The 19,832-nt window shown below is 45.4% G+C and overlaps 1 long non-coding RNA gene across 1 annotated transcript in view; it reads right to left on the reverse strand.

Annotated features, from left to right (window-relative positions):
- The window catches only part of LOC109442509 (uncharacterized), a 143,393-nt gene that overhangs the window by 16,193 nt on the left and 107,368 nt on the right, over positions 1 to 19,832 (reverse strand). Inside the window, exon 6 of the long non-coding RNA XR_016019070.1 lies at positions 8,523 to 8,742. This is a non-coding gene — a long non-coding RNA (uncharacterized LOC109442509). The remainder of the gene's footprint in view (positions 1 to 8,522; positions 8,743 to 19,832) is intronic.

Consider the following 19,832-nt stretch of genomic DNA (forward strand, 5'->3'; position numbering starts at 1 on the left):
TTTTCTTTTTTTCCCCTTTCTGCCTCCCTGCCTCCCTCCGCCCACCCATTTCGAACTTGCTCCCAAAGATGAAAGCCACCAGCCTGCCACAGGCCCACGCTGCCGCCCAATGGCCGCCCAGGGTAGCACAGCAGCCGCCCAGCACCGCGCAAGATGGCTGCCGGGCTGGCTGCCGGCCACTCAGGGCAGCACACGGCAGCCCTGGAAACACACAGTAGCACAATGATGGCTGTGGCCGCACGGGTTGCCGGCCACTCATGGCTGGCGCACGGTAGCACTCAGCAGCCGCTCAGCTGCATACGCAGCGGCACACACTGGCTGCTGGGCCACTCGTGGCAGCACACGGTAGCTCACAGCTCCCCGGCAGCTCACGCAGCTCACTGGCCCTGTGGGAATCGAACCGGCGGCCTCGGCATTAGGAGCCGGAGCTCCAACCACTGAGCCACAGGCCCGCCCGGATACTTGGGTCCTTTTTTTCTTAACTTTTATCATGAAAGAACAAGTAGAAAATGAGAACATAGGGCGCTTATTTAAATGTGCAACCTCTGTTGTCTTTATACCCTCTACTGTTGTGAATCTAATGATAAAATAGGATCACTGAGAAACGATTGTGAAAGCATTCTGTGAATGGTAAATTATGGAAATAACGTTTACTGAGAGCAACAATAATAAGCTGGTGCAAACGGTATGGGACTCGAACCCACAACCCCGGCATTAGGAGCACAGAGCTCCAACCACCTGAGCCACCGGCCGGCCCAGATACTTGGGCCCTTTTTTTTTTAACCTTTATCATGAAAGAACACGTAGAAACTGAGTACGTAGGGCACATACTTAAAGGTGAGACCTCTGTTGTCTTTATATCCTTTACTGTTATGAATCTAATGACAAAATAGGATCACTAAGAAATGATTGTGAAAGCATTCTGTAAATGGTAAATTATGGAAATAATGTTTACTGAGAAAAGCAATAATAAATTGGTGCAAACTCACATAGCTTACTGGCCCATGTGGGAATCGAACCGGCAACCTCAACATTAGGAGCCCAGAGCTCCAACCAGCTGAGCCACCAGCAGGCCTGGATAGTTGGGCTTTTGTATTTGGGCCCTTGTATGTAACTTTTATCAGGAAAGAACAAGTAGAAAATGAGTACATAGGGTGCATATTTAAAGGTGCAATCTCTATTGTCTTTATATCCTCTACTGTTATGAATCTAATGACAAAATAAGATCCCTGAGAAATGATCACTTGGTACATTCCCAAGCAAAGAGCCAAGCGGTCCATCAAATCAGGGATGGAAGGCAATTCCCCATAGTCCATAGTCATTCGCCAGGGCTGTCCTGGGGGTGAGGGACGACCTTGACCTCATCCCCATTTCCCATGGAGGACTCAGCAAGCGTTTCCTCCTGGGACAAGTCCCGCATCCGGGCTTCCTCAGCAAGAACTTCCAAGCCCACAGGGCCGCAATGACCTTCACCTTCTCCGGCGTGTGCTGATTAGGGTACCATCCATACACATCTTTCCACCCCTCCACGGGGGTCCAGCTCTCCAGCGGCTGCTCTTCCCGGCCTTCCTGAGACTGAGTGTTCATACGCACAAACTGCTCCACAGCCCTTCGGAGAGCTTTGGTCGGCACCGTACCCTGCTCCCTGCGCCACGTGTCACGCCGGGGTGTCATGCGGGTTCTCTAGTCCCGCTCCCCACACAAGAACGCAGGATATGGTGAGGCCAAAAAGGAACACCCACGGAGCCATAGATAGGGAGTCATACCACTATCTTCTCGCTGGCGGCTGGGTTGGAGGCACAGGAAGCAGGAGCCACACTATCTGCAACCTGCTGTCCACCTCTCCGTAATCCGCAACCCGCACTCCGCCCTGCTAACTGCAATTGGCGCTTGCCAGCCACCATCTTCTTGCTAGCCCCCATTTTCTGCTAGCATAGCCACAGCAGTTATATTAGTGGCCAATGGCTCACTTGTTACAGCTGACAGCCAACTAGTCACAGCTGATGGCCATCCAGTCACAGTTGATGGCCATTTACTACCTGAGCCAGCACCTTTCCACGTGAGGCTGAGAGCCTGGAAACTGCACTCCTGGCTCTGTCCCCACAGAGGGTCTCTTTCATTTTGGGGTGAGCTGGTCCTGAGGACTCCCTATTTCCATGTCTTGAGATACACCCAGTCTCTAGGTTGGAAGGGATGAAGGGTTAAATCTGTGGGAGCTGGTAGTCCCTGATTTCCATAGGCCATAAAGGCCTTCACGGCCTTTATTTGGAGGACACATTTAACTTGCTCTAGCTCATGGAGGTTGAGTGGTCTCTGTTCCAGGTTCTAGGAAATTGGCAATCTATACATTAACTTAAATGCACTCAATTTTAACTTTTCTTTTGGAACTAGGCATATACACAGTAAGGCCACTGGAAGGAGCCTTACCCAATAGTTTGTGTTTCCTGGCATTAATTGGATAAAGTTCTCTCAAGGGTCTGATTAGCTCTTTCCACCTTCCCTAACGGTTGAAATCTCCAAGCTGAGTGCAATACCCGTTTGACTCTTGAGGCTTTGGTAACACCTTTTGTAATCTGAGAGTTAAATGCTGGGCCACTGTCACTCTGTAAAGATTTTGGGAGCCCAAACCTAGGAATCATTTCCTTCATTAGGGCCTTTGTCACTTCTGTTGGTGTCTCATTCCTGGTGAGGAAGGCTTCTGCACAACCAGAGAGGTGTCAACTAGTGCTAGGAGGTATCTGAAGTTACCTGGTGCTCTAGGCATGACAGTGAAGTTCACTTGCCAGTCCTCCCCAGGTTTTGTTCCCCTCATTTGATTGTGCCTCATCCCTGAAATTGTGGGGGCCAAGTGTTGGGCTATTGGCATTACAGGCTGGGCAAGCTTTTATAACCTGGTCAATTAGAGCTCATAAACCTGCAATTGCCATGGTGTGTATTAGCCAATAATATAAAGCTTCCTTCCCCTAATGGGGTCTTGATGGGCCTCCCTGATTGCATATAGAGCTGTAGTTTTAGCAAAGAAGTATTGCCCATATTGGTTGGTTAGCCACCCACAACTGATAGGGTCCCATTGGAAGCCCCATCTTTCTACCTTATTGAATTCCACCTCTGTATGTACTGGGGAATAATTTGATGCGTTAGCCTTTCCAGCTAAAAGGGGCAATTACTGAATAACTTGGTTTTGAGCAGCTCTTTTGACCACCTTATTATTTCCCTTTATTACTTTAGCATTTCTCTTTTGATGTCCCTTACATTGGATAACAGTGACCTCTTGGGGAAGCTGAACAGCTTGTAAGAGTTTGAGTATGATAAGAACATGTCTAACCTGTCCCCACCCCCTGCAGTTAACATGCCTTTCTCCTTCCAGATGGTCCCATGGGCATGTAGAATGGAGAAAAGCATTCCGGGATGTTCAGGGTCTTTCCTTTTCCCAATTCTAGGGCCTAGTGAGGGCTATTAACTCAGCCTTTTGAGTGGTGGTCCCAGGGGGCAGGGCCTCTACTATCATTTCATTTAGGGTGACAGTTGCTAGTCTTTTATCTGCTTAGTTTGGCAAACCATTCTTCTTCCATATTTGAAGGGGTTCACTTTCTAGGTCTGCCCAGATGAAGTATGTTGTATTTGTATTTTCTATGCAGTTATGTTCCAGATCCCCCAGCTCAATTGGGAATAGAGTGGCTGGGTTTAAAATGTGGCGTGTTTTTATGGTGACAACTGGGTTGTTTAGGAGCATGGCCTGGATTGATCTCCCAGGCGACAATCATTCTGTCCCCTTGGAGTTTATCAGAGATTGAACCTGGTGTGAGGTCCAGATGGCTACAGGTTGTCCAAAAGTCAAATTTTCTCTCTCTTCTAAGAGGGTGACTATAGTAGCAACCGCTCTAAGGCAAGGAGGCCATCCTTTGGCTGTCTGATCTAATTGTTTAGAAAAATAAGCAATGACCCAGGTCAGAGGTCTAAGCTTCGGAGTTAAGACCCCAAGTGCTAGTCCCTGTCTCTCATGTACATATAATAGAAATCAAGTCTTTGTTAAATCCAGGGGACCCAAGGCTGGGAATTGAGTCAGCTGTCACTTGAGTTCCCAAAAAGCCCTTTCACATTCTGAGCTCCATTCAAATGATTCATCATTCTTCCCTTTCAGGCCTTCATAGAGAGACTTGGCTACTAACCCAAAATTAGGGATCCAAATAGAATGTGGCCATCCCCAAGAACCATCTAAGTTACCTTCTTACGGGGGAGAATCGCGGCTTGCAGATAGCCTCCCTCCTGTCCTCTCAAGATACTTTTTATTCTGTTTCATTTTTAAAGGAACCATTCTTTATATGTCATCAAAAATTTAAACCACTATATGTGTTTTTTAAACCACCATTTAAGGGGAACCGGACTTAATTGGGGAACAGTATTTCCAGGACTTTCTATTGGGGAACAGTGGTGTGTTTTTCCCAGGACTCATCAGCTCCAACCAATCTTAGTTGTGGAGGGCGCAGCTCAGCTACAGGTCCAGTCACCGGGAGTGGAACCCGATAAACTGGTGGCTGAGAGCCCGAGCTCCAACCAACCGAGCCATCTGGGAGCTCAGCGGCAGCTCAGCTCAAGGTGCCGTGTTCAATAGTTGCAGTGGGCACACATAGCCCACAGGGGGCGCAACCCACCATCCCCTGCAGGAATCCAACAAGCAACCTTGTGGCTGAGAACCTGCACTCCAACCAGCAACCTTGTGGTTGAGAGCCCGTGCTCCAACCAACTGAGCCATCTGGCCACCAGGGAGCTCAGCGGCAGCTCATTGACTTCACTCTAGTTGTGGAGGGCGCAGCTCCCTGGCCCGTGTGGGAATGGAACCGGCAGCCCTGTTGCCCAGAGCTCACGCTCTAACCAGCTGAGCCACCTGTCCGCCCCCAAAGTGAAGTATTAACTGAAGAATTATCACGTATCAGGTGAGTTAAATGCATCTAATATCATCTAGAGGGCAAAGCCTGGGCTGGTCAAACCCCAGCTGAGGAGCTAAGTCAGGGTGTGGGATTCGGAGGAAGTCTGAGGCTGAAACCCTCATGCACTGGTACATGGGATCAGTTTCCAAAGGGTGACTAGCCTGGGACAAGACCAGGTGAGATGTCCTGGTCACAAAACAGTCAAGTGGAAAGCTCAGTGATCACCTGGAGATGGGAGGTGGAAGAGAGAGATGACTGAGGGGCAGGAGGAAACAGCTGGGAGTGATGGATATATGCTCATTATCTTGAATGTGGTGATGCTTTCATGGATATATACATATATCAAGACTCATCAAATTGTACACTTATGTGAAGTTTACTGTACGTCCCTTATACCTCAGTAAAAGTGAAGAGGAGAAAGAATGAAAGGAAGAAAAAGCAATCAAGCCATTGTCTGAGATGTCAAGGTAGCTACTAGGACTGAGTCAGGAGCCTGGAAGTTAGTGGCCAATTCCGTTGTGAGCCTGGAATCACCAGAGCTGAATGCAAATGCAAACGTGCAGACATGACCGGAGTGTTCGGATGAAAGGTAAAGAACTGTGAGACATTGTGGGGTGAATGAGTGTGTCTCTGCCACGTGGTACAGATACATGCTTGGTCCTTGCAGATTACTCCATGAACCCAACACTTCAAAGGGACTTTGGTTAGATCCAGGCAATGGGACCTATTGGGCACCACATTCAAATGCAGTATTAGGGATGCCTGTCTTGGGAGGTGGTGAGCTCCCATCACTGGCTGTGTTGAAATGAATGTTGGGTCATCGCCTGTCAGATACACCAAATGTCTCTGCCTAATCACCCAGGAAGGTTGTTGAAATACACCCCCACACACACACCCCACACTCCTACTCCTGCACCAGAGCTACTGAATCAGACTCTCCAGGGGTTGGCAACTGAACATTTGTATTTTATTTTTTTAACTCCCCAGGTGATTCTGAGACAGCCTGTGCTTGGGATTAGCTGCTGTAGAATTGGACTCAATTATCTCTACACTTCCTTCTGAGTTCCTATGATTCAATGGATGTCCCAGACATGTGAAATTATCCTTTGTGTCCCACACAGGATTCTGGGTCAGACCTCCTTCTTCCCACACAAGAGGTCCTAGGGAAAAACATTTCCAAGTGCAGGAGCCCCCAGGTCCTGATTCCAAGTAGCAACCCATGTGTGTATAAAGCGAAGCATGCTCAAACCGTATTCATCCCCGAAGACTTGGCCATCTCCGTAGGGAAGGCGTCTGTCATGCAGGACATCATGCGGGGTCTCTGGTCCCGCTCCCCACATAGGAACGCAGGACATGGTGAGGCCAAAAAGGAACACCCGCGGAGCCATAGAGAGGGGAGTCATACCATTATACTCTCGCTGGCGGCCGGGTTGGAGACACAGGGAGCAGGAGCCACACTATCCACAACCTGCCGTGCACCTCTCTGCAATCTGCCCTGCTAACTGCAATCCGCGCTTGCCAGCCCCCATTTTCTGCTAGCGTAGCCACAGCAGTTATATATTAACGGCCAATGGCTCACTGGTTACAGCTGATGGCCAACTAGTCACAAAAGATGGCCATCCAATCACAGTTGATGGCCATTTACTACCTGAGCCAGCACCTTTCCACATGAGGCCGAGAGCCTGGAAACTGCACTCCTGGCTCTATCCCTACAGTGTCCACTCCTCATGCCCTCCTCCTAAGGCCCCTGTGACCTCTTCTCCCTCTTCTGAACTGTCTAGAGCCCAGAAATCTCAGTCCTTTTTAAAAGGGAAGGTGAAGCAGAGGACGCTTCTCTTGTCTTGCTTTGTCTGTTGGGGGATTCAACAGACCCAATGAACAATACCTGCATGCCCTCAGTTACAAACTAACTGAGAAATCAGACAAAAGGAAAGGGCCTTTGTCTGTGAAGATCCAAACAGCATCTTCACTGCTCATCAATTTGCTATTAGACGTGCAGATTTCACAGCACAGTCCCGTTGCAGGCAGCACTGGGGAAGGTGCAGAGCCTGACAATTTATATCACAGAGGAGCAGAGCAAAACAGGTGCCTTCTGTGGGCAGCCTGGCTCTCGAGGGGAAGAGAAAAGAAAGGGAGCTTGGCTCTGTGTTCCTAGTTTCTCCTTCGTGGCTCTCCAATTAGAATACAGTCTCCCTCTTCTCCTGGGAAGACTGGGTGGGAAGAGGCCAGCAGTATTACCCAAATGGACTCTCTCCATTTGAGACGAGCCGTCCAGGGTGCGAAGGAAGTCTTCCTACCTCCTCCAGTACTTTCTTATTCTGCATCTGTCTATGTCCTGTGTCCTCGTTAGACTTATAAATCAATGGAACACAGGGGTTCTGTGTTACTGTCTTCTGATATTTTCTCCAAAGTGCCTGGTGCTGTGCTGAGCATATATGGGTATACAAAAAAATTAAAAATCAAGACAAAGAACACAGGGAGAAGGGCAGAGAGAGAAGGAGGAAAGGGGAAAGGCTCTGAGGGTGATTTGCAAGCACATCTTCAGGATAAATGAAGCATGAGTGGTTAAGGGCTTTGATGTTGAAGGCAGATGGCCTGAGTTCAAATGCTTCTTCTGCCCCTTACTGGCGCTATTCATTTGGGCGAGTTGCCTAAATTCTCTCATCTGTACCTACTGCAGAGGGTAGTTGTGAGCTTGAAATGGTTTTCTGTCTACCAAGGGGTTAGAACAGGGTTGACAAATTATGGCTTGTGATCAATCTGATCTGATACTTGTTTTTCTAAATAAAGTTTTATTAGAAATGAGCCACAACCATTCATTTACGTATTGTCTCCATCTGCTGTCGCACTGTAGCAGCAGAGTAGAGTAGTTGAAAAAGATAATAAAGCCCTTCAATGCCTGAAATATTTACTATCCTTTACAGAAGAGGTTTGCCAACCAACCCCTGGCTTAGAACACAAGAGCTCCATTCTTTATCCCTAAGAAGTAGAAGACTTCTCAATTCTTACAATTCAGCTTAGGTACTCCATCCCTCCTGTCACTCCATAGCACCTCAAACCGACTCCCACGACACGTTTCACCTGGTATTATCTCGCTGACTTTGGCTTCCTCCATTGGACACTGAGATCCGCCAGGCTGGAATTCTGTCTTACTCATCAGTCTAGCCTAGAGCCTTAGACAGAATTGATTCCCAGGAAATGCTTGCTCAATTAAGGTATTAACCAGAAATATACGCACGCATGATATAAACCCTCAGAACCAAAGGACTGTAAACCTACCAAGTGACAAAATCTAGAGTTCTGAGCAAGCCCCTCTGACCACTGTGACTGAGGCAGATTTTCATGCCCTCAGCTCTGCCTCTTTATTGCCCTCTTCCGTTTCTGAACATCTGGCTGCTGTGGTGCTGGAACAGTGGCAGCACTGTCGTCTCTGATCAGCCCACCATCTACACCTGGCATCGCTTTTCATTCCTTGTGGGGCCATCGGCCTTCCCGTCCATGCTTGGAAGTCCATGCCAGGACACGGTGGCCAGGAGGGCACTGGTCCTGCAGCAGGGGCTCCTTGCGGGAGCTGAGGGATGCTCCCGCCCTTACCTTCCCCAGCAGGTGTGCGGGACATTCTTATGCTTCTTGTGGAGCTGCCTCTGCTGCTGGTTTTCAGAGCTCCTGATCGATTTCATGACAAAATGCTGGGCTATATTTATCTGTCGTGTCACCAAACGTGGTCCTTGAAATTTCTGTCCAGGAAACACTTGAGCTGTGCTGTTAACGAGCTCGGTGACCTTGGCACCAGCCGGACTCTTGGCCGCCACCTCTGTAAAAGGAGGGGAGAGAGTCACAAGCCCACCCCATTTCCTGACTCTAACATCAAGTGCTCTGTAAGGTCACATGAAACCTCAGTGTGAGAAATTCCTTTAAACAGATTAGCAGCTGGTTCAGGCATTTACCTGCTTGAGGGGGCACGTGGCTGGACCCCACCACCTGTGAAGTCCACTGCCTGTAGGATGCCGACCTTTCCTCTCCCACTGATGAGATTTTCCCCAAATCCTCAGCTTTAAGGTGAAATTCCTCAAAAAGCTCTGAGTAGCCTGTGCTTTCCCAAGGCTCCTTGGGGCTCAAAGGTGAAGTCAATGTTTGCCTCCAAGTAAGAATTCATTAGCTGCTATTGCCAATCAGAGCTGTTTTCTCCGAGCAGAAACGGACTCCCTGGAAATCTGCAGGGCACCAGGTCAACAGTTTAACATGCAGAGCCTGCAAACGCCAGTGGTCTGGTCCACCAGACCTGGCAGGTAACACATAGATTCTACTTCTGACCCAGTGGTCTGGCTGCCCTTCAGGGACCCACTGAAAAGTACCTGCCATGTCTTGCTGATGAGACCTAGGCCCCACCAGACATCAGACTGCAAGTCTAAGATGGAGATGGAAACATGAATAGCTCTCCTGGGCCCCTGGCATGCTTACCCTCCACTATGACTGGAATGAAAAAAGAGCTTTTTTTCCTTTTCCTTATGGCATTTTTATTCCCATAGGAATCAGTAAGTAGAAACGTATTTGTAAAGTAATGGATAAAAATGATTACTGGATTTTAAAAACGCTCTTTCTGATGTTCCAATTCACTCAGTGGTGACAGTTATACTGACAGCCACACTTACCCATGATCCAGAGAAATCTTCTTTGCTTAATGCTACATTAAGCAGTTTGAAAAGTAACACGCCTTGCATGGCTCTGTCCAGTGTTCAGGGTCTTTACTTCCCTGCCTGTACAGTAGCTGACAGGGGGCTCTGATGATGGAATTCCACTCGGAGCAGAGAAATGTCTTGGGATGGGCATAGGAGTCTGCCTTCCTCAGATAAATGGGCCTCAAGGAATGTTCCGGGATGATGACCCTGGCCCGGGGTTGACGACTGCAGCACACTTCTCTGAAACAGACTTTATTCCGACTGGAGAAAGGCTACCAAATGAGCTCTTTTTAATTAAAACCCCCTGAACCTTACTTATTAAGACTTTTGGCACATACTGACAGTGGAATTTTTGCTGCATAGTCCTTTTGGGAGCCACCTAGATGACTTTGGCAGAGAAATCACATATAAATAACATTTAGCATTATTATTACGGGCTAGGCTATCATCCTGTGTAACTCTCTGGGAATTCTAATGCTCAGACTTTCTTGTTATAAATACTATACCCTTAACCTTCCCCCACGTGCACAGGGGATGAGGTGGTGAAGGGCTGTGTGGGGGGTGGAAGAGGGCATTGTTTGGAAGATCCATTAATTAAAGTCAGTTTGAAAGTCATCCTGCACATGATTAAATAAGCTATAACAAATTATTCCCTATTTCAGGTAATTCATTCATTCTCCAAGTCTCCAGGGATATAAATAGCAGGCCAGTTTTATACCCTTCTCGGAAATGGAAAACAGATTGTATTGACCCAGCGGGAGATGAGGTTATAGTACAAATGACACGGAGCTTCCACAGACTAGGAAACCAGGACCCATTGCAGAAAGGCCATGTGTCTAACCAGATGGGACAACCTCAGGAGGCAGAGGACAGGGCATTAGACTACTCCTGAAATTTAAGAGAAGTGTTTTAATTTAGGAATGCTGGTACCCGATACTAGGGTGACCACTGATTCGCTCAGCAAATATTTGAGTCTGTACCATGTACCAGGAAGCATCCTCTGTACAGGTCTGGGTGGTAAAGACGTCAGGCAAGGTCCCTGCTTTGTGGAAGTTCCAATTCTAGGGTGTGGTATAGGGTGAGATAGGTGATAAATAAGCAAACAAGAAAGCAAACAAAGAGATAAGATAAATTCAGAGAGGTAAAAAATGATAGTAAACAGAACAGAGAACTGTGATAGACAGTGGGGAAAGGTAGACCACTGGACAGTTCAGATAGAGTGAGCGATGAAAGCTTCTGGAAGGAGATAACATTTGAGCTGAAACCCAAAGAATGAACAGTAGACAGACCTGGGGAATCTGACTCCTGAGCTTTCAACTAGAAGGAACAGAAAGTGTAAATACCTTAGGGCACAAACATGCTTGGCATGTCCCAGGAGCAGAAAGAAGTGAGGTGTTGATGCAGCCAAGTGAACAAGGGGGGAGACTGGCAGGAGAGGGCGCCAGGTGCCAGACCACCTCAGAGGCCATGGTAGGAGATTTGGATTTCATTCTGCAAGCACGGGCAGCCATTCGAGGTATAGAAGAGACTAGTGGTTGTCCCCCATATCTATTCTCCCCTTCTTTTTAGTCCTCGAAACCTTGAGTTATAGCCAGCAAATGCCAGCCAATTTGAAATTACATTTTCCAGTTGTCTTTGCATAAATATGGAGCCATGTGATTAAGTTCTTGTCAATGGGATGTATGTGTAAGTTATGTGTCCAACTTCTGGGCCTTGCTCTTGAAATGATTGGGTGTTACTGTCCCCTCTCTCTTTCCCCCATTCCAGGGACTGGAACATTAATATAGCTATAGAGCCAGCTTTGATTTTGGCACATGAGGGCAACACCTTCTGCTATGGTGAGCAATAAGAGAGCAGAAATATGGGGTCCCTGAATGACTATATGCAGCTTGGCTACCTACCTGCCCATAACCAGCTCACTTCCTTTGCTTGAGCCATTGTATTTTTGGTTTCTGTTATATCAGTTTAGCCTGCATCCTAATATGGGATGTTTGGAGCAAGAGAGTGGCATGATCTGATTTATACTTCAAAAAGATCAATCTAGCTTCCATGTGGATAAAATGTTGGGTGGGGAGGGGAGTGGATAGTGGATGCAACAAGACCACAGGCCAGCTAGGAGGCCGTTGCAGTGATCCAAACAGAAGATACTGATGCTTACAGTAGGGTAGCCACTCTGCACACAGAGATAAATGAATAGATTTGAGATAGATTTTCAAAGTAGAATAAAAAAGATCTGGAGATGGATTGAATGATTGGGAGGGAGGCTGAGGAAAGAATAATCAAGGTAACTCCTAGTATGGTGTCCTTTGGTGACTCTCCCATCTAGATGGGATCTAAAGACAATAGTAAGTGGACCCCACTGAAAGGACATCGGAGCATCTCTGCCTCAGATACCCCTGGCATAGGAGATACTCCTGAGATAGCAAACAGAGACGATCCATACCACATTCTTAGTCTAATAATCTTCTGTACAGACACAGATATCATGCCCCACATTTAAGCTGAAAATACTTACAATTATTTTAGTTGCAAGCAACAGAAATGAAGTCTGGCTAGCTTAAGACGTAAACATGATTTATAGGAAAGATTATGACATAGCTCACAGAACCCAAGTGTGGGCCTTTAAAAAGGACTAGGACTGAGGACTAGAGGGATGACAGGGACCAGACTACCCTTAGCTCTTCATCCCTGAACAGACCACTTTTTCTGCTTTTCCACGTATATATGACGAAGGGTGGTGTTTCCATGGCTTCTGAGTGAACATTGCTTCTAGCAAATAAACTAAACCAATCTAGAAACTCTACGTCTCAATTCTGAACCACTGGGAGTGACAACTTAACTAGCCCTGATTGAGTCAGGGATCCAGTCAACTGTCGTCAGGAGGACAGGACCAAATAGTATAAACATGGCTGCCTCTGCCCAACCATGGAGAAAGGGCAGGTCATAGAGAAAGGGGCTGTCATGCAGGGTCTCTGCTCCTGCTCCCCGCACAAGAGCGCAGGAGATGGTGAGGCCAAAAAGGAACACCAATGGAGCCATGGATAGGGGAGTCATACCCATATACTCTCGCTGGTGGCCGGGTTGGAGATACAGGAAGCAGGAGACACACGATCCTCAACCTGCCGTCCACTTCTCTGCCAACCAACGAACTTGCTGGCTGCAATCTGCGCTTGCTAGCTTAGCCACAGCAGTTATATTAGTGGCTAATGGCTAACTGGTTACAGCTAATGGCCAACTAGTCACAGCTGATGGCCATCTACTACCCAAGCTAGCACCTTTTCACGTGAGGTCGAGAGGCTGGAAACTGCTCTCTGAGACTCTGTCCCCCAGGGGCTATGAGAGCTGGACAGACATCCCCCCAAAGTTCCTTTCTAACAAGGTCCACATTGAACACAAATATCAGTTTCATGTAGACACACCGCACCCTAGGGCTCAAAAGCCCCTTTAGATGTAGCTACCTCTAATACAGAGCTAAAGTGAAGTCATCATGAGCCTTTAAATAGCCTACTTATTTTTAAAGATTTTTTGCACAGAAGAGTTCATGGCCTTCCTTGGGGACGATTGGTGGGGACTCACAGTTCTTATAGACACTTTTTTCTTGTTTCTCACCTTTGTGCTTACCACAGCAAGTGAAAAACTCACCTGTTTTCTCTTTGTTAAGAAGGGGGCCAGCTGCTCACCAATTCTACCCCTCAAAATAATGCTCCAGGATGGTATAGCTCAAATAAAACTCGACTGGAGTGGATGTGGAAGTCTGTAGATGACTGGCCTGGATGTGACCCGCAGTCTCAGAGGTTTGTCTAAACTAGCGCTGAACAAATCTGAGAGCTGTGGATCTTACTTTTCTTTTTTTTCCTGGAAGCATCTAGTCTATAAGTCAGTGATCCCATCTGCCTCTTCCCTTTCCCCAGTCTCAAATACTCATTCTTTATTCCCATCCAGGGCTCCCTCTCCCTACTTCTCTGAATAAAGTTTAAAATTGAGCCATAAGAACCGAAATAGCAGCTCTTTATCTGTCAGAGACAGATTAGCTGAGGATAGTTATGGGTCCCTGGCAAAGACAGGGATGCAGTCTGCCTCTTAAAGGCTTGATTGGGAGGATTTTATTGTTATTATAAAGATACACTTTCTTTTAAAAGTTTAGAGCTAGATTTTTTTCTTCTTTTAGTCACGGGTCATGTGCCTTTTTTTAAAGATGCTTTTTCGTTTTAAGGCTAAGACTTAACCACATGCACAGTCAGGACAAGGGGAAGTGGGTGAGGTGTCTGAGGAAAGCTAAACCACTATCTATATGGGGGACTTGACTTTGTGAGTTTTGTGCCTCTTGACAATAAGCGCAGGTCACAACCCTTTCACCTCAGAACAAGCCCACGCTATACATTTTCCAAACAGCAAGGCAATGAAAACAATTACCTTTTGATATCCTTTCTATCTCATGATTCCTTTGACTTTTTTATTGTGCAACTAATAATTATGATCCAATAGATCTTAGGTATAACAACTGTTCTAAAAATATAATCTCATTATTTTTAGAGGTTTTAAATTTTCACGCCAGAGTTTCTGCGTATGGTTCATAATCAGTTATCATCTCTACTGTCCCTTAACCAATAACTATCACAAGTGCCTGCTTTTTTTTTCATTTTTAAACTGATTAAATATTGCTAACATACAGTTTACTTGTTTTACCATTTTTAAGTGTACAATTCAGTGGCATTAAGTACATTCACAATGTTGTGTAAACATCACCACTGTCTATTTCCAGAACTTTTTCATCATCTCAGACAGAAACATGGTGCCTATTAAATACCACTTTCCTATTCTTCTCTCCCCCAAGCCCCTGGTAACGTCTGGTCTATGCTCTGTCTTTATGATTTGCCTATTCCAGGAACCTCAGGTAAATCGAGCGCCTGCATCTAATCTACTCTGTAAATCAGTCACCAGGCCTTTCCCGCCACACGCTCATGCATGGGCCAGAGGCCATCCATCCTAAATTGTGGTCTTTCAATAAGAAGATCGTTCTCTCTAACCACCATCTTATTTAATCCTTGTCAAACCTTGCATACTACGCATTACCACCTCCCTTTTATAGCTGCAGAAAATGAGGCTTCTGCAGATTAGATCCCAGAGGTAGTTACGTGGCCAATCCAGGATTCACCTCGGGCTATCTGAATACCAGCTCCTGCCTTGAACCATTATGCTATGCTAATGTCCCTGCTCCAGTGACTATCGAAGTTGTACATCTGCCAACCACTTGGCAACACAGAATAGCTGTCCTCCAGATTCTTGCCAAGGATTAATAGCATGGCCTCTGTGTTGTCCAATCTTTACACAAACCCTGGGTTGGGAGAAATGTTATATATGGAGGTGGTACGTGCATTTACTGAGAGGCAGTGTAGCATAGTGGCTGTATATCCAGGCCCTGGAACCAGGCTGCCTGGGTTCAGCAGCTATGTGACCTTAGCCAAGTTTCTTAACTCACATGATTCAGTTTCTACTTCTGGGGACAATGATGACGATACCAATCTCGAGTTCTCATGAAGATAAAATAAGTGAATGCATGTAGAATGCGGAAAACACTCCCTAGTGTGATCGCTCTTAGGATTATCACCTGTATCTATAGCTCAATGATTTTCATATCTTTTTCAGTCATGCATTTCTTTTTAAAAAAATATTTTTATTAAAATATAGCTAACATACTACATTAGTTTTAGGTGTACACATAGTTATTTAACATTTATATACCTAAAGAAGTGATCACCATGATAAGTCCAGCAACCAGCTGACACTGCACCATGCTGTCACGATATTATTGACTATATTCCCTATGCTGTAATGTCTGTTACATCCCATGACTTATTTGTTTTGTGCCTGGAAATCTGAACCCCTTATTCTCCTTTACCTCCCCCCTTTTTAATTTTTTAATTACAGTTTGATCATACATTTCTTGATGACAGTTATGTATCTCTGTATCAGTGTGAATGCTTTCTGATGCAAGTAATCAAACTATAACTTAAGCTAGCAGAAAATGTCTGAAAATAGCTGGAATCTAGAGGTAAGCAGATTCCGGGCCTGTGTAATCAGCAGTGAATGATGTCATCAACAACCTATTTCTGTCTGTTACTCCATTCTGCCATCTCAGCATCAGCCTCCTTCTAAGGCTGGCTTGTGGGGGCAGATGGCTTCCAGTGACAACCAGAGTTTTGTGCTTCCTGTTCAGATCTACAAAGAAACAAGGAATAAATAAGCTTCTTCTCACTATAGCCAACTCAGGTCTCATGCTCACCCACGGGCCACTGCAGCTACCAGGGGAATGCCATCGAGAACCTTTCTAGGAGCTGGGGATGGAACGGCTTCCGATACAAAGCCAACGTTCCAGAAAGACAAGACTCACAGCGACAACAGCTTCAGATCTCTAGGTCTCAAAATACAACACACAAACTTGGCAGACAAGTTCAGAAGTTTCAGTCTCCAGGTTAAGACCCCTGTGGTAGCTAGATATTCTAAATGGTACCCATGGATGAAGTCCCACTTCCGGAAAGTTGTGTATATGAAACACATTGTTTTGACCTCTCCTAGGCACTGAAGTGCACGTCAATAGTACGTTATGGTGTCTTCTTTGCCCAAAACAGAGACTGGAAAAAATACGCTGCTCCTGAACATCTCATTGGGTTTCAGTTTGCGGATAATGTGAAACACGTATTTAGCCACGCTCCCTCTCCCCTTAAGGCAGGGGTGTCCAAATTGCGGCCCGCAATCCATTTTTAATTGGCCCGCAGCAAATTCCAAAAATATATTTAGTTAACTTAAATAAACCAGGTGAGGCAATACGTACTTCACCTCGAGTGAGTGGCCCGGCTGTTTGTGTATTTTATCGCATATCGCCCTTGGTGAAAAATGTTGAAAAAAGTTTGGACACCCCTGCCTTAAGGCCTCCAGACAACTTAGGTTTATGGCTTACCTCAAGGAAAAGGTAGAATTACTTTTTTCTGTGCTATACTTATACCTTGTTTTATTGTTTTCCTATCAGTAGTTCCCCTTCCCCCAACTCCATTAATTTTTTTGTATTGTATGTAAATTTGTATCCACACAATTTCATTATGAAAGAAGCAGGGTACTGATAACTACATTAAAATAATCCAAAATATGGGAAAATATTTATATTAAGTGTCAGTCCCAGCAGTCATAATTTCAAAAAGTAAAGAAATAAAACTGTTCAGTTAAGGGGCTAATTAAATTATAGTATATCATGAAATTAAAAATTATGTTTACCAGGAGTTTGTGATAAAATGAAAAAAATTCTCTGCTTTTGACATTAGCTTTAAAAAAAACTACAAGCAAAAATTGAGTATGGATCTTCAGTTTCTGACAAAAAAAAGTAAACTGGACTAGCACAGCCTCTTTCCATTACAAAAATAGAAATGTGAGATTCAATTTTTAAAAATAAATTTAAATACATAGCTGAGAAATTAAAAGGAGAGGAAGGTTGTAAGGGAGGGAAAGAGAGAAACAGAGAGGAAGGAAAGGAGTAAAGCACAAAAGGAACTCCTAGGTGACATAAATAAAACGGATTGGAAGCTAGCGGTGTCATTGCTTGAAATCATACCGTGGAAGATCAGGAGAACATCAGATCCAGAGACATACCCTGCCTGACAGCTAAGATCTAGGGTTGTTCCAAAGGCTTGTTCCTCATTGTCTCGATTGTCATTTTGTATTTTATGAATGGATCCTGCTGTGAGTAATTGGAAAGCGTGGGCTTGCTTCGTAACTACAGTCCCATCACTGTTCCTCTCGACCTGACCATGTGGTTCCCACAGACTCCGCCTTGGCTCCGACAGAGCTCAGTTTCCATGAAGATCCCAAAATGCTGCCACCACCTCCTCTCTGTGTGAATAACGTCCCACTGGCGAAGAACAAGTGACCCACCTGAGGCATCTTTTCACCATCCTACAGAAAATTTCTACTAAATGCTCAAAACGAACAAATTCCATCTGAGATTACCTTAAGAAAATCACACCACAAACCAGGCCTTCCTGTTTCTCTCAGCACCACCTCCACCTGTGAATGGCAGTTTCTTTGGCCCTATCCCTGGTCTGCTGCATCGGACTCTGTAGCATCTGTAGCTGGGGTGAGTGAGCCTCAGCGTCAGCGGGCCACAAACAGGCAAGGGGAGAAACAGAGTTTGAAGGTCTGATTAATATGGATGACATTTTCCTTGAGTCATATCTTCTAGAAGTTACCACAACATTTTTCCTGCCCAGGTTCTGTGTTGAATGACAAAAGCCACAATTTGTTGAGCAACTATTCTGTGACAAGTACTTCCAATACGTTATTTCTAATCCGATGCTGCTCAGGACTTGCTGCCCAGCTGTGGAAGAGCAGTCAGCAAACAGCCTCTAGCTGCCGGCTTCTTCGGGGTCTCGCTCAGCTTCAGAGGGCTGCCCTGCTGGACGTTTTGGCCTTCCTGCGGCAGCCTGCCTCTAGTGACTGAGATGAGTGGATAAATGCCTGGTCTTTTCAGCCCAACGTGGCACATTCTGTCATGTCTGCCCAATCAAGCTTCCTTCCTTTCCTTTCACAGGTGCTCATCCCTAATTAATATCTTGCACCCCCAAAACTCCATCTCAGAGTTTGCTTCCAATCTGTTTCCTATTTGATAAAAAGGCAATAGCACCTCCTATTGGTTATTATGATTATTACAGAGATTAAGTGAGAGAATACATGTTAAGAGTACTTTGTCCAATGCCTGGCATATAGAAGATGCTAGATAAATGTGGGCGATTATCTATTACTGTGCAAAGCCACAGTGCAAAGCCACAGCTAGGGAGTGTTGGATCTGGGATTCCAACTCATTTCCTCACCCTAGAGCTTGGCTACAAAGTTGTTTTGGAACTCCCTTATAATACTTTTCTTTTGCTGCTTTGTTTTCTAGTTATTTGCCTATTGTCATATCTCTGCCTTCTAGCCATTTGAGGTTTGGAAACAGGAAATACGCTGTATCCCAACTCCCAAGACCTAGTAGGGACCTCACACATGGCGAGATGCTCAGTTTTCAATTACTGATTGAATGGCTGTGTAACTGACTAAATTTCCAATTATTTTAAGCTCTCTGTGGAGCTTGAAAAACAATTGAGATCACTTAAGATGCTCAGGTTTTACTCAAATTTTCAGACTTCTCTATGCCTCTTGATGGGAATCCCTAAATTAATAAACCTAAATCCCAACTCAAACAGGTCAAGGAGGGGACCATGTTGGACCAAGCTGCAGAGGGTTTGAGTGAGAAGCTAGAGCTGGAAACACATCACTTGGCCGCCCTGAGCACAACCCAGACTCCTCCTCACTCGCTTTTACGAGCCAAGCACATGGATGTGAGACTGGGAGGATTTGTCCAAATTTTGAAAAATTGGATCGTAATAGTTTCTACAGAACAGACCCTGGCAGACTAAGCTGAGACAGTCTTTTATAGGAGCAAGTCACATTAGCATATCATGGGACAAGGCAGCTTTGGTGAGCCAATCTCCTTTCTGGGCCTCCCAAGATCCTTCCTTGCCACAACAAGAGATAGGAACTCACTATCAGGTGGTCCTACTCCAAATTTTGAGAAACTGTTTTGTTTTGTTTTGTTTTGTTTTTGTCTACCTCCTACTGCCTTCCTCGTATGAGAGATTTTAAACAAGAGAATTATTTAATGTCTTAGTCCCTTCCAAGAGGATTAAATCTTTAAAAAGAAACCAAAGGAGGGCAATGATTAAAAGGGTTTAATGGTGGAGTTTTAGATGCTCTGACACCTTTCCACGCTAGCTGTTACCTACACTGTATATTAAGGCAGGCCTGCTTACAATTTCTCTGCCATGCTATCCACTGAGGGTCATGGAAGTGTGAGATACCATGTTTTTAGGTAAAGGTATTATAATCTAGGCTTTTGGGGGCCAAAGTATATCACGTGATTTGATGATATAATTATAGGAAGCAGAGTAGGAGAAATTAAGTCATATACTTAATTTCTCAAGGAATGAAGAAAAAACTATTTTCAGATAAGGATTCAAGTAAGATGGAACTAATGGGGCAGAAAGTAGTTCAGATTGGCAAGAACTCTGGCTAGTGAGAATGCCTCCTTAGGGAGGTGGTAGGGTAAGTAGAGATGTTGTACGGGTTTTTTTAATCCAATGTCTTTCTTTTATTAAAAAATATACATTCCTCCTCCAGATTATAAAACAGTACTTCTTAT

Source organism: Rhinolophus sinicus, chromosome 15 (genome assembly GCF_057876585.1).
Source record: "Rhinolophus sinicus isolate RSI-liver-muscle chromosome 15, RSI-T2T, whole genome shotgun sequence".
NCBI lineage: Eukaryota > Metazoa > Chordata > Mammalia > Chiroptera > Rhinolophidae > Rhinolophus > Rhinolophus sinicus.